This window comes from Lissotriton helveticus, chromosome 2_1 (assembly GCF_964261635.1).
Source record: "Lissotriton helveticus chromosome 2_1, aLisHel1.1, whole genome shotgun sequence".
Taxonomy (NCBI): domain Eukaryota; kingdom Metazoa; phylum Chordata; class Amphibia; order Caudata; family Salamandridae; genus Lissotriton; species Lissotriton helveticus.
In genome coordinates, this window is record NC_136059.1 from 1,940,828,967 (window position 1) to 1,940,839,793 (window position 10,827).

The window sequence follows — 10,827 nt, forward strand, 5'->3', positions numbered from 1 at the left end:
TTTTTGTAGCGTGCCACTGGTAGAATCAGCCTGAGGAAGGTTGGACACGAAACGCGTTGGTGATAATTGCCGTTTGAGACCAGTGTTTTTCTGTATAACATCCCTTCTATGTTTTTGTGTCTAATATCGGATTAGGTTTTTCTCTTCAGTACTGTAACAAATCAGGTTACTCGATTCCATCTCTTTCAGTGGCCATAGCCTCTTAGGTATAAATTCACACTAGAATAGAAAGATTAGATTCCAAATATATTGATATTTGATCATGTTTTGATACACACAGCTTTTATACATTGTTTTATTATTAAATGTGAATCATGTGAGAAAAAAGTAAAAAAGAACAAAAGATAATTATCAATTACCAATTTTGATAAAAAAATAACCAGAAAAATAAAGATGTTTTTGATAATAAACATGTGTGGTGCATAATCAGTCAGATATGATTTTGTGATACAACTGTAGCACGATACTACAACTGGCACCGTTGCCCAGTGCTGGACCCTCTTTTCCCACATAGTTATTTCCCTATCTTGGGTTTCATCCATTTTTGACAAGGGGCCCCGTATTTTTTCCAGACAAAATAACGCATGGATTCTCCATGTGCAACATTGAGCAATGAAGAGATGGAATGTTTCCTGCTTCAAGTCCAGGCTCTATTTTCATAAAAGGAGGTTTTTTTTTTGTTTGTTATAAGTACTTACGGTAGCGCTGTACCCTGCACCACCTGTGATTAGGCAGCAAGCCAGGAATGGCAACTTGGTTTTGTTATATACATAGGAACATGTTTCCACAGGAAAAGTGTTTTTTTTTTTTGCGCCGGTTGACGAAACTTCACAACAAACTTTTTTTAGAAGTGCGCTTGTAATTCTAAATGGGCATGAAAAGTTTCAGGTTGATCCGTCAAAAAAAAGTGTTTCTCTTGTTAATACCCATATAATCTTTAGACAAGCCTAAAGCCCGAACTGCTGGACGGAATTACACCAAATTTGGCAGAAAGATTGATTTTGTTCCAGAGATCACACATTGTGTTATTTGGTGTAAATCTGTTCAGTAGTTTTGGAGCTGTTAAAGGAAAATCAAATTGGTATATTTGGGTGGAGCCCTAAGCACAGATATCATTGTGGGATCTGATTGGAAGCCAACACTTCCATCAGGAAGTGTTGTCAGCCATCTTGGCAGCAATATACATGATGGCACCCCCATTGAAAGGCATAGTAGTGAATGGCAGGTTTTGAGGGTCTCAAAAAGGAAACTGTATAAAGGGTGATAACAGATCTCAGTTACAATATAAATCATTTGTTGACGGTACCATACTCATTTTAGGAATTGTGGTGTGTTCTGATGTCATTTTCCCCTGTGAAAAAGCCTTCTGCTGGGATTTCCTGAATCCTGTTTGAGAGAGAAAAAAATTCTCATGATTTTCCCCACACAGTTTATGGAAGGTGCTCCAGAAGCAAAAATGAGAGCATTTTTTCTGTAAATTCACATTAGCTTTCTCAGCTATATGAAACGGAAGTCTGACATTCTCAGTAATTCATGTACTTCCAAGAGGAGCAGCATGTCAATTGATTCCCTTGTATTCTACTGCAGTCTCCCCGAATGCTCTAAAGAACGACGCCTGTAGCCATGTTGATTGAATCAAACTGGTAAAACTTAACCCCTTCGATGCTCATGACTGAGCGGTTCAGTCATGAGCATCGGTTGGGCTGTGCTAATGACGGAACTGCTCCGTCATGAGCACAGCCCCTGGGGGGAGCGCTTGCGCTCCCCCCTGGGGCTTTGATTTTGCCCCCACAGACAGGGATGGCAGCGGAAGAGTTTCCGCTGCCACCCCTGACTTCCCCCCCCCCCCACACGCTTCCCCATGACGTCAGTGCGCGCCGACATCAGGAAGCGCTGGACGCACTGGAAACCATTTGTTTCCAGCGCGTCCAGGGAGAGGAGGTAGGTTTGGGCCTCCGGTGGGGCCAATTCTTCGTGCCTTGAGGCATCGTCGGGGGGGGGGAAACTGTGTTTCCTCTCCCCTGATGTCCCAATAAAGGGCATTCCTCGTGCACGAACGCGCACAGCGTTGCGATAGTGCACCAGGAATGCCCCACTAGACACCAGGGATTTGTTTTTTGTTGTATTTTGTGCACAGGAAGCGACCTCTTGGGCAAGGGTCGCTTCCTAAAGGGGGCAACTGTTAGACTTTTCTGATCACTAGACACCAAGGAGTGTTTTAAATGGAAGCAACCCCTTGGACAAGGGTCGCTTCCTTATGGGCCTACTTAATTTGTAAGACTTTTCTGCCCCCTCCCGTCCCCACCCGACCCCCCCCATCCCCCCCATCCCCCCCCCCCCCCCTCCCGCCAGAAAGATCACCTATATTTTCTGCCGCTTCTGGCCCGGGGGAGGGGGGCAGAAAAGCCCACTAGAGCCAGGGATTTAAAAATAAATTAATTGGTTGCTTCCAGGGGACATGTATTTGTTTGTGTAGTGACATAGCCTGTTATAATGTATATTGTTTTTATTTCTCATGAATTGTAATGTTTTATTCCCACTTTTTGTTCTAGTTCAAGGCTTTTGCTCTTTAGACTGTTGCAGGATCCGTTTTCGTTACTGGTGGTTCTGCTGTTTGTGTAGTTGCATGTGTTTGGGAAGAGACTTTTTTTGTACAATGTAAATGTTTTTTGCAAAGTGTGTAATAATACCAGTATGTTTGGCTTCTGTTTTTTCGTTTTGCATTTGTGCTTAATGTGTATTTTGTTTTCTTTAGAGTAATTGTTTTTTTTCTGATTTCTAGTGCGATATCGTTGATTTTTGCTGTGTCTTTGCAAAGTAGATGCTGGTGAGTGTAGCTGTCCCTTGTAAGTGAATCGTATTGTTTTTGAATATATAGAACTTTGTGATAAAGGCACACATTTTTGTTACTTACTTTGCACAGTGTTGGTTGTTGACTTGTTTGTGCAGTCTCCTTTCTTAATAAGGATAATGGCTAGCCGCAGAATTACTGCTCAGCAGGTTGTTGGAATGCTTTTTGATTCTTCCTCTGACCATGGTCCAGAGACTGACTCTGATTCTGAGGCAGAGGTGGGAGGGGAAGATTCAGGCAGTGAGTTTTCTCTCCACTTGGCATCATCCGATTATGAAGATACTCTCAGTGCAGATTAAGCTACTCTTGGTGCGGATGAAGTGCTTGTGTTAGAGGAGGACATTGATGTGCCGATAGTGCGGCAAGAGGCATTTGGGCTGCAGCCTGGGGCTGCAAGACTTCATGTTGGTATAGTGAGGCAAGAGGCATCTGGGATGCAGCCTGGAGCTGCAAGGCTTCCAGTTGAAAGTGCTGACCTCTGGATTACCCCAGACATGGTGCAGCCGGCGTTGCCAGACTTTACTGGTGTTCCAGGGTGTAGGGTAAATACTGAAAACTTTTTGCCGATACATTTTTTTCAGTTGTTTATGGATGATGTGTTTTTGGCAGAGATTGTTGAGCAGACTAATTTGTATGCCGAACAGTTTTTGAGGGACAACAGTGCCAGCCTTAAACCCCACTCTAGAGCTACCCAGTGGACTCCCACATATCTGGAAGAGATGAAGAAGTTCTTGGCTTTAACTTTTTTGATGGGCTTGCTAAGGAAACCATCAGTGGCTTCATATTGGTCTACTAGTCCCTTGATGGCAACTGCTATATTTCCGGCAGTCATGAGCCGTGATAGGTATTTGCTTCGGATGATGCATTTTGCCGTTAATGGTTCAGATTTGCCACGAGATCACCCTGATTGTGACCGTCTTTTTAAGATTCGGCCTCTCATTGATCACTTTGTTGATCGATTTTCTGAGATCTATGCTCCAGGGAAAGAAATTGCAGTGGATGAGCCTTTGTTGTTGTTCAAGGGCCGCTTGGTTTTTAGGCAATACATTCCTAGTAAGAGGGCACGCTATGTAATTAAGCTGTATATGCTGTGTGACAGTGGGACTGGATATGTCTCTAATTTCAGGGTGTACGCCGGTACGGAATCCCCTGGTTGTCTCTCCACTTTTGGGGTGACTGAGAAAATTGCGTAGGAACTTGGTAGAGGATTTTTTATCGAAGGGCACCATTTATATGTAGATCACTTCTACACTGATGTGCGGGTGCTCAGGGAATTGGCCAAACTAAGACACTGTTGCTTGTGGCACAATCCGCTGTAACCGTAAAGGATTCCCAAAAGAACTTGTTTGCCAAAAGCTTGTACGGAGACAGTGCGTTGCGTTGCGAGGAGCTTATAGCTGTGAAGGTTTCAGACAGGAGAGATGTCTACATGCTGACTACCATCCAAGATGAAAGCACTGAACCGGTGACTGCTTGGGGTCAGGTTGCTGAAGCGCGCAAACCTGTGTGCATTTTAGACTATAATAGGCACATGGGTGGTGTTGACAGTAGATCAGAGGTTGGAACCTTACGCTGCTCTTCGTAAGGCTTACATTTGGTACAAGGAGTTTGCTATCCATCTTTTCCACTTTAATGCTTTTGTTGTGTTCCAGGATTCTTGTCCTGAGTCAAAGATGAATTTTGTTAAGTTTCAGGGTCGAGGATGTGTCCTGCGTTGTGAGTCAGTCCTTGAACGAGCTGTCTGAGTAAGACACTGTCGAGGCTCTCGAGGAGGGCGATGGAGTTGGGGTCCATTGGATCATCGAGATGAAGGTTGAGGTCGCTGAGTAGTAAGAAGTTATTGGAACTGATGGTGAAGGGAGTGATGAAGGTGGTGAGATTACCAAAGGTGGTGTATTGTCCTGGTAAGCGAGGGTGCCTGTGATGGCCGTGGGTTGGCTGACTTGTAGACGATAATGCATGTGCTCCACGAATGCAGTGGATTCATCTGTAGAGATGGTGCAGGTGATTGTTTATCTGTGGATGATCGCAAGACTTCCTCAGGGTTTGTTGTGCCTGTCTCCTTGGGTGATCTTGTAGCCAGGAAGGATGGCCTTGGTAAGGGTGGGGTGAATGACAGATTGAGCCAGGTTTCCATGAGAAAAAGGATGTCCAGAGAGTGTGTCCGTAAGGTCACAGACTTTAGTGGTGTGCTTGTAGATAGATCTGGTGTTGTGGAGCACTTTTCAAATAAAATGCATGCGATATGGGGTGAGGCTTGCATGGCAAGTGGTGTGGGAGTGATGCTGCATGAGAAGCGTCAATAAGTGCATGAGAACAGTGAGTTGTGGAGCAAGGGTAACAGTCATGGTGGCGTCTGGTGTTGAGTGTTTGCAAGTCTGAGCAGGTGTAGCGGCAGCAGACGGACGGACTGGGGTCCGTGGTGCTAGGTGTGGGGCCAGGATGAATGGGCTCCGACAGGCTTGCTTTTGGAGCACCTGCTGCGCCACACTGCCTTTAAGTAGATCCTAGGACGGGGAGGAGTGCAGAGCTAGGAGGGTCTGGAATCTTAGGCGGGAGAAGCCGCGAGGAAGACTTAGATGAAACAGGTAAAGTGAGGAGGGAGGTGGAAAAGTGGGAGGAGGAAGTAGGAGAGTGCCTGGAGTGGGGGGAGAAATGTGCAAGAAAAGAAGAGAAAATGGTCACGGGCCCAGAAATGAGACGGAGCACAAAACATGCAAAAAAGATGAAAGCATAAAACGGGCACAAGAACTGGAAGAAGTGAGAGTAAAAGGAAGCCAGATCGAGACTGCCAAAAGAGTCAGAGTGAGTGAGAGCAAGTTAACAGTATAGCAAGAGGACAGCGGGGAGAGAGGTGGAGTGCAACGAGGCAGCACTTTGAGACAGACGGCCGGGTCCGAAAGGCCCTTAGACTGGACAGAGGACCAGACCAAGTAAGTGGAAGTTGGTGCCTAGGCACCCAGGGGCCTATTTATGAGGCTGTTTGTGTTACTCTTGCCCCACACAATATAGTGCAAGAATGACGCAAACCTTGAGACAGATTTTTTAAGCCATGTAAAGCCACTTTGCGTGGATCTGAGTCTCCAAAATTCTGGAGTAACGCAGGTCTGTTATCCAGGAAGTGAACAAATGCCACATTTTCAAGTGTGTCTCTGTGCATCCATTTGTTTGCACTCAATATTCATCCATCTAATTGCAATGCTACACTTGAACAGGTTCAAGTGATACATTTTGGGCCTCATTTTTGATTAATTCCTTATAAATGAGACCCTTTGGGGCATATTTACAGGCTCCTATCGCCACTACAACATCATATGGTGATACGGGCTTCGCCTTCTTTACAAGGCAGTGCTAAGCCTCGTGGCTTAACGCTGCCTTGTAAATAAGGCACACTTTTACGCTGTATTTAACGTGAATGGGAAGGGCAATGGGTGTTGCGCTGGGCGTTCCACTGCAACACCCATTAATTTTGATGCTGCCCCCTGTTTACAAGGGTGGCGTAAATAGGAGTCAGCGCCAAAATTAAGACCAGGGAAAACCTGGTCTTACCCTGGCGAAACGAGGAGAAATGCTTTATTTCTCCTAGTTTTTGCTGTTTCCATGTGTGCTGCCTTGTGCAGCACACATAGAAACTGTAAATTGCCAGTGATAGTTTGTGCTGGAAGGTGACCCTTCCTGCTCATAAACAATTTAAAAAAATGCTTTGCTACTACTGTGTGTGCTGCATTAATAGTGCTCAGAACCAAGGAACAGAATAATACTGGGAAATTTCCCAATACTTGATACTATGCTTGAAGGGTTACTTATTTTCTCTAGCTACTGTCTAATGGTTTCCCTATAATATTTTTCAAACTATTTTATATTTTTTGATCCCTTCACCGTGGCTAGCTCTTGCAAATAGCAGAGTATCGTGTATTAGGAAATTGCCCATATTTTTTATTCTGTCCCTTGGTTCTGAAAACTATTGAGACAATCTTACTGTGAACTGTGCATAATGAATGTTGAACTCACCATTTCTTACGGTCTTAGAAATTCATCTTTTATTACTGATTTCGATAATCACAATAATTTGTGCACAATGGGTGTTGAAAACACCTTTTCTCTTTCCTGTATATTTCCTGCGACGGATACAAATTTCTTAACTCTTCTTACTGTGTGGCACCATGGTGGGAAACGGTTTCTTTAGATTTAGAATGATTCTTCTGATAGTATGTATCTTTTTATAAATTACAGCCCTGAGGAAGTCGAGGTATGAAATACCGATCAATGAAACACATGTTGGCTGTATTGAATCAAAACCACTGAACTAATATATACTGACTGCATACATTGGATTGAACATTGGGTGCGATGGGTGTGGGCCGCCCCGGTTGTCATCTCTGAGGGTGAGACAAAATGGCAAAAATATGTTTTAAACACATATTTTTGCCATTTTGTCACCGCCCTCAGTGGACACTTGTACACCAACCTTGAGAAAATAGCAAAAATATGTGTTTTAAACATATATTTTTGCCATTTTGTCAAGCGGGGTTGACCAGAAATTTTGCGCTCCTGACCTTGCTGCGCCACTGTGTTTCGTAATTAAATGTGGACATTGATAACATTTCTATATACAACTTTATTGACTTTTGGACTACACAAGGGTGCTCGGATTGGATTTTTGTTGTCTGCTCCCCTCTTAAGGGGTCAATCTGAAAGAAACCGGTTAGTGTTAGATTCCTTACCTTAGAATATCCCCAGGCATCAGACTGGATCTGGAAAGTATTACGTAGCAGTACCCCTTCGTGTCGGTAGGCATCGTCTGCGGGTCTGTCGTCAGCGTCGTTGGCGCCTGGATGATGTCGTCGGAGTACTTAGACGACGCCCTCGCGCGCTGAGGTCAGTTCTTCTTTTTTCCGCGCCAGCAAGTGTAGATCCGGAAAAAGCAGTACTCCTTAGTCACTTTTTGACTTACTTTTTCGATCTTTTCGATCCTGTTTCGAGTCGTAAGACTATCGGTGCCGGTAGGGATGCCCGGGTTCAAGCCCTGGCCGATTGCAACCGACTGATGTCAGTTACCGACTGATGTCGGTTACCGACCCCCATCGCCGGTGCCTGTATTGCCTTGTGGCCGATCATGATGTCGTGCCCCGACTGCTGGGCCTTGACGTCGAAGGCTAGGCGTGAGTGGTCCCGTAAGCGCCTCGAGCTCCGGCAGTCGGCCCGCGCCGTTCACGGTCCAGGTGGAGGTCGAAGGACAGGTCGCGAGGCCACAGTCATCGCAGCTCGGTGAGTCAACACCATTCGTCGGGTTCCAAGTCCTCAGGTAAGAGGCACAAGAAGTGGTAGAGACGACATCGCTCTTCTGACTCCCCCCGACAATCACGCGATGCGGGCGGGGGTTTGTACGACACCGCCCACGCGACTCAGCCGGAGCCGCTGCCAGCTCCATACCAGCTCCATACCAGCTCCATACCCGCTGGTCCCTGGGCTGAGCGTGACGCTGGAGGAGATCGATGGCCATGAGGTTGCTCTCCCCTCTCTCGGGTTCCGCTGTGGCGCCTTCGGGCCCTGCGGCCCCAGCTGGGAGCCCAAGCGGGCCGGGGGCTTCGACCCCGGCGCCGTTGGGTGCTTCGGCCCCGGCAACTTCGGTCCCGACGCCGCAGGGCCCCACCAGGTCCGGGTCACTGCTGGTCGACCTTATGACCCCTCCGCCGGCGCCGACCCCCAGGGTGTCGCCCCCGATGTCGTCCCCGGTCCCTCCCTCGGTCCAGATCCGGTGTCGCTCGACGCCGAAAGAAGGGCAATTCTTCTATGATCCGTCCCCATCCTTTGCACCTGACTATCAGGAGATGAGAAAAGTAGGATTGGGAGGGGTCTGAGGACCCTCTGGCACGAGAGTGCCAGTCGTATCAGGACTGGGCAGTGGATCTAGGGGACGCCAGTGGATTGGACACTTCGCCCGACACTGGCTTTGTCTCCCCTCCTACTCTGGCTACGGAGGAGGGGGCTGCTTACAGCGTGGTGCTGACGAGGGCGGCTAAGACCTTGGGTCCTGAGCTCCCCGTCGTGGCCATGAGGACTAACCTCATCACCAAGGTCCTTAAACCGCAGGCAAGCTCTTCGGAGCCTCTACTGCTGTTTAATGAGGCCCTTTCTGACGTTCTGTTGGGCACTTGGTCTAGGCCCGCTACAGGTCCGCCGGGTGACCCAAGCTTCCTGTCCACCCACCCCACCCCGAGAGCCTGGTTATCCAGGCCTCTAACTCCCAAACCGCATTCCCGACTGCTCCACCTGATCGGGAATCCAAAAGGTATGAGCAGTTTGGTAAGAAGCTGTTCTCCTCACTTAGTTTGGGGTGGCGGTCGGTCAACACCGCTTGCCTTTTGGGCCGTTATACCCACTCTCTGTGGGACATGGTCGTGGACGTGCTGCCAGCTTGCCCGGAGGAGGCCCGGGCAAACTCGCTCAAGCCCGTGCGGAAGGGCGGGATGCAGCACGGTCCTCTATCCGATGTGGGCTGGATACCACGGACTCGCTGGGCACAGCGTTTTCCACGCTGGTGGCGGTTCGCCTGGCTGAGGTCCGCCAACTTTTCAGCTAATGTCCAGAATTCCCTCATGGGCATGCCGTTTGATGCAGGTCCCCTCTTTGGCGACAAGGCAGACAGGGCGCTTAATCGTTTCAAGGACTCCAGGGCTACGGCCAAGTCTTTGGGCCGGTCGGGCCAGCGCCAGCAAACTTCTGCCTTTCGCCCCTTTCGTGGCCAAGGAAGGGGCGCCCCCTCACATCCTGCCAGCCATGGGCCGCAGACTAACATCCAGCGCGGCGGTGGACGTGGTAACCGCCGTGGCGGTGCCAGGGGACAGCAGCTAGGCCAGTCAACATCCACCCCCGCAGCATCCGCCTCAAAGCCTTCCTAGTCCGAGCTTTCAGGCCCATTCGACGTCAGTGGGGAGCAGGGTTCGCCATCAACTCCTCCACTGACTCTCCATCACTCCCTCACCTTCGAGGCGACCTCTCCAGGCATGCCACCGCAGTACCACCGCGTGTCGGGGGATCACTTGCAACTTCTGCAAGAGGAAGTTATGGCCCTCTTGGCCAAGGGGGCCATCGAGCCCGTTACCTGCGGATCACGGTAGGCTGCGAGCACTTCCAGTTTACCTTGCTCCCCTTCGGCCTTACCAGCGCCCCTCGGGTGTTCACGAAAGTGATGACGGTGGTCGCAGCTCATCTGCGCAGATTAGGGGTGTCAGTCTTCCCCTATCTCGACGACTGGTTGTTGAAAGCTGGCTCGCCCCAGACAGTCGTCAACCACCTCCAGACTACGGCCGACCTCCAGCACCTGCTGCGGTTCTCCATCAATGTGCCGAAGTCACACCTGTGTCCCTCTCAGAAATCCTCTTCATCGGAGCGGTTCTGGACTCAGCGCAGTTTCGGGTTTATCCTCCCGAGCCGCGGGTTCAGGATATTCAGGCTCTGATTCCGATCTTTCATCCTTTATCCCGAGTCTCAGTCAGGTTGACGCTGCGGCTTCTGGGGCTGATGGCCTACTGCATCCTTCTGGTGCATCACACCAGGTGGCGGATGCGGGCTCTGCAGTGGGACCTGAAGTTTTAGTGGGCCCAGCATCAGGGCAACCTGTCCGACCACGTCCTGATCTCGAAGGGCACTGCGAGACCGTTGCATTTGTGGCTCACAGACCGCAATTGGCTCAGCGGCAGAACCCTCTCCCTACCCCAAACAGAGCACGTAGTAGTGACGGATGCATCTCTCCTGGGCTGGGGGGGGGGGGCGGGGGGCACATGGAAGAGGCAGAGATCAGAGGCCTCTGGTCTCCGGCGGAGTCCTGGCTCCATATCAACCTTCTGGAGCTACGGGCGATCCGGCTTGCACTGAAGGCATTCCTTCCCTCTGTCCGGGGAAGTGTAGTGCAGGTGTTCAGGGACACCACCACCGCCATGTGGTACTGCAACAAACAGGGTGGGGTGGAGTCG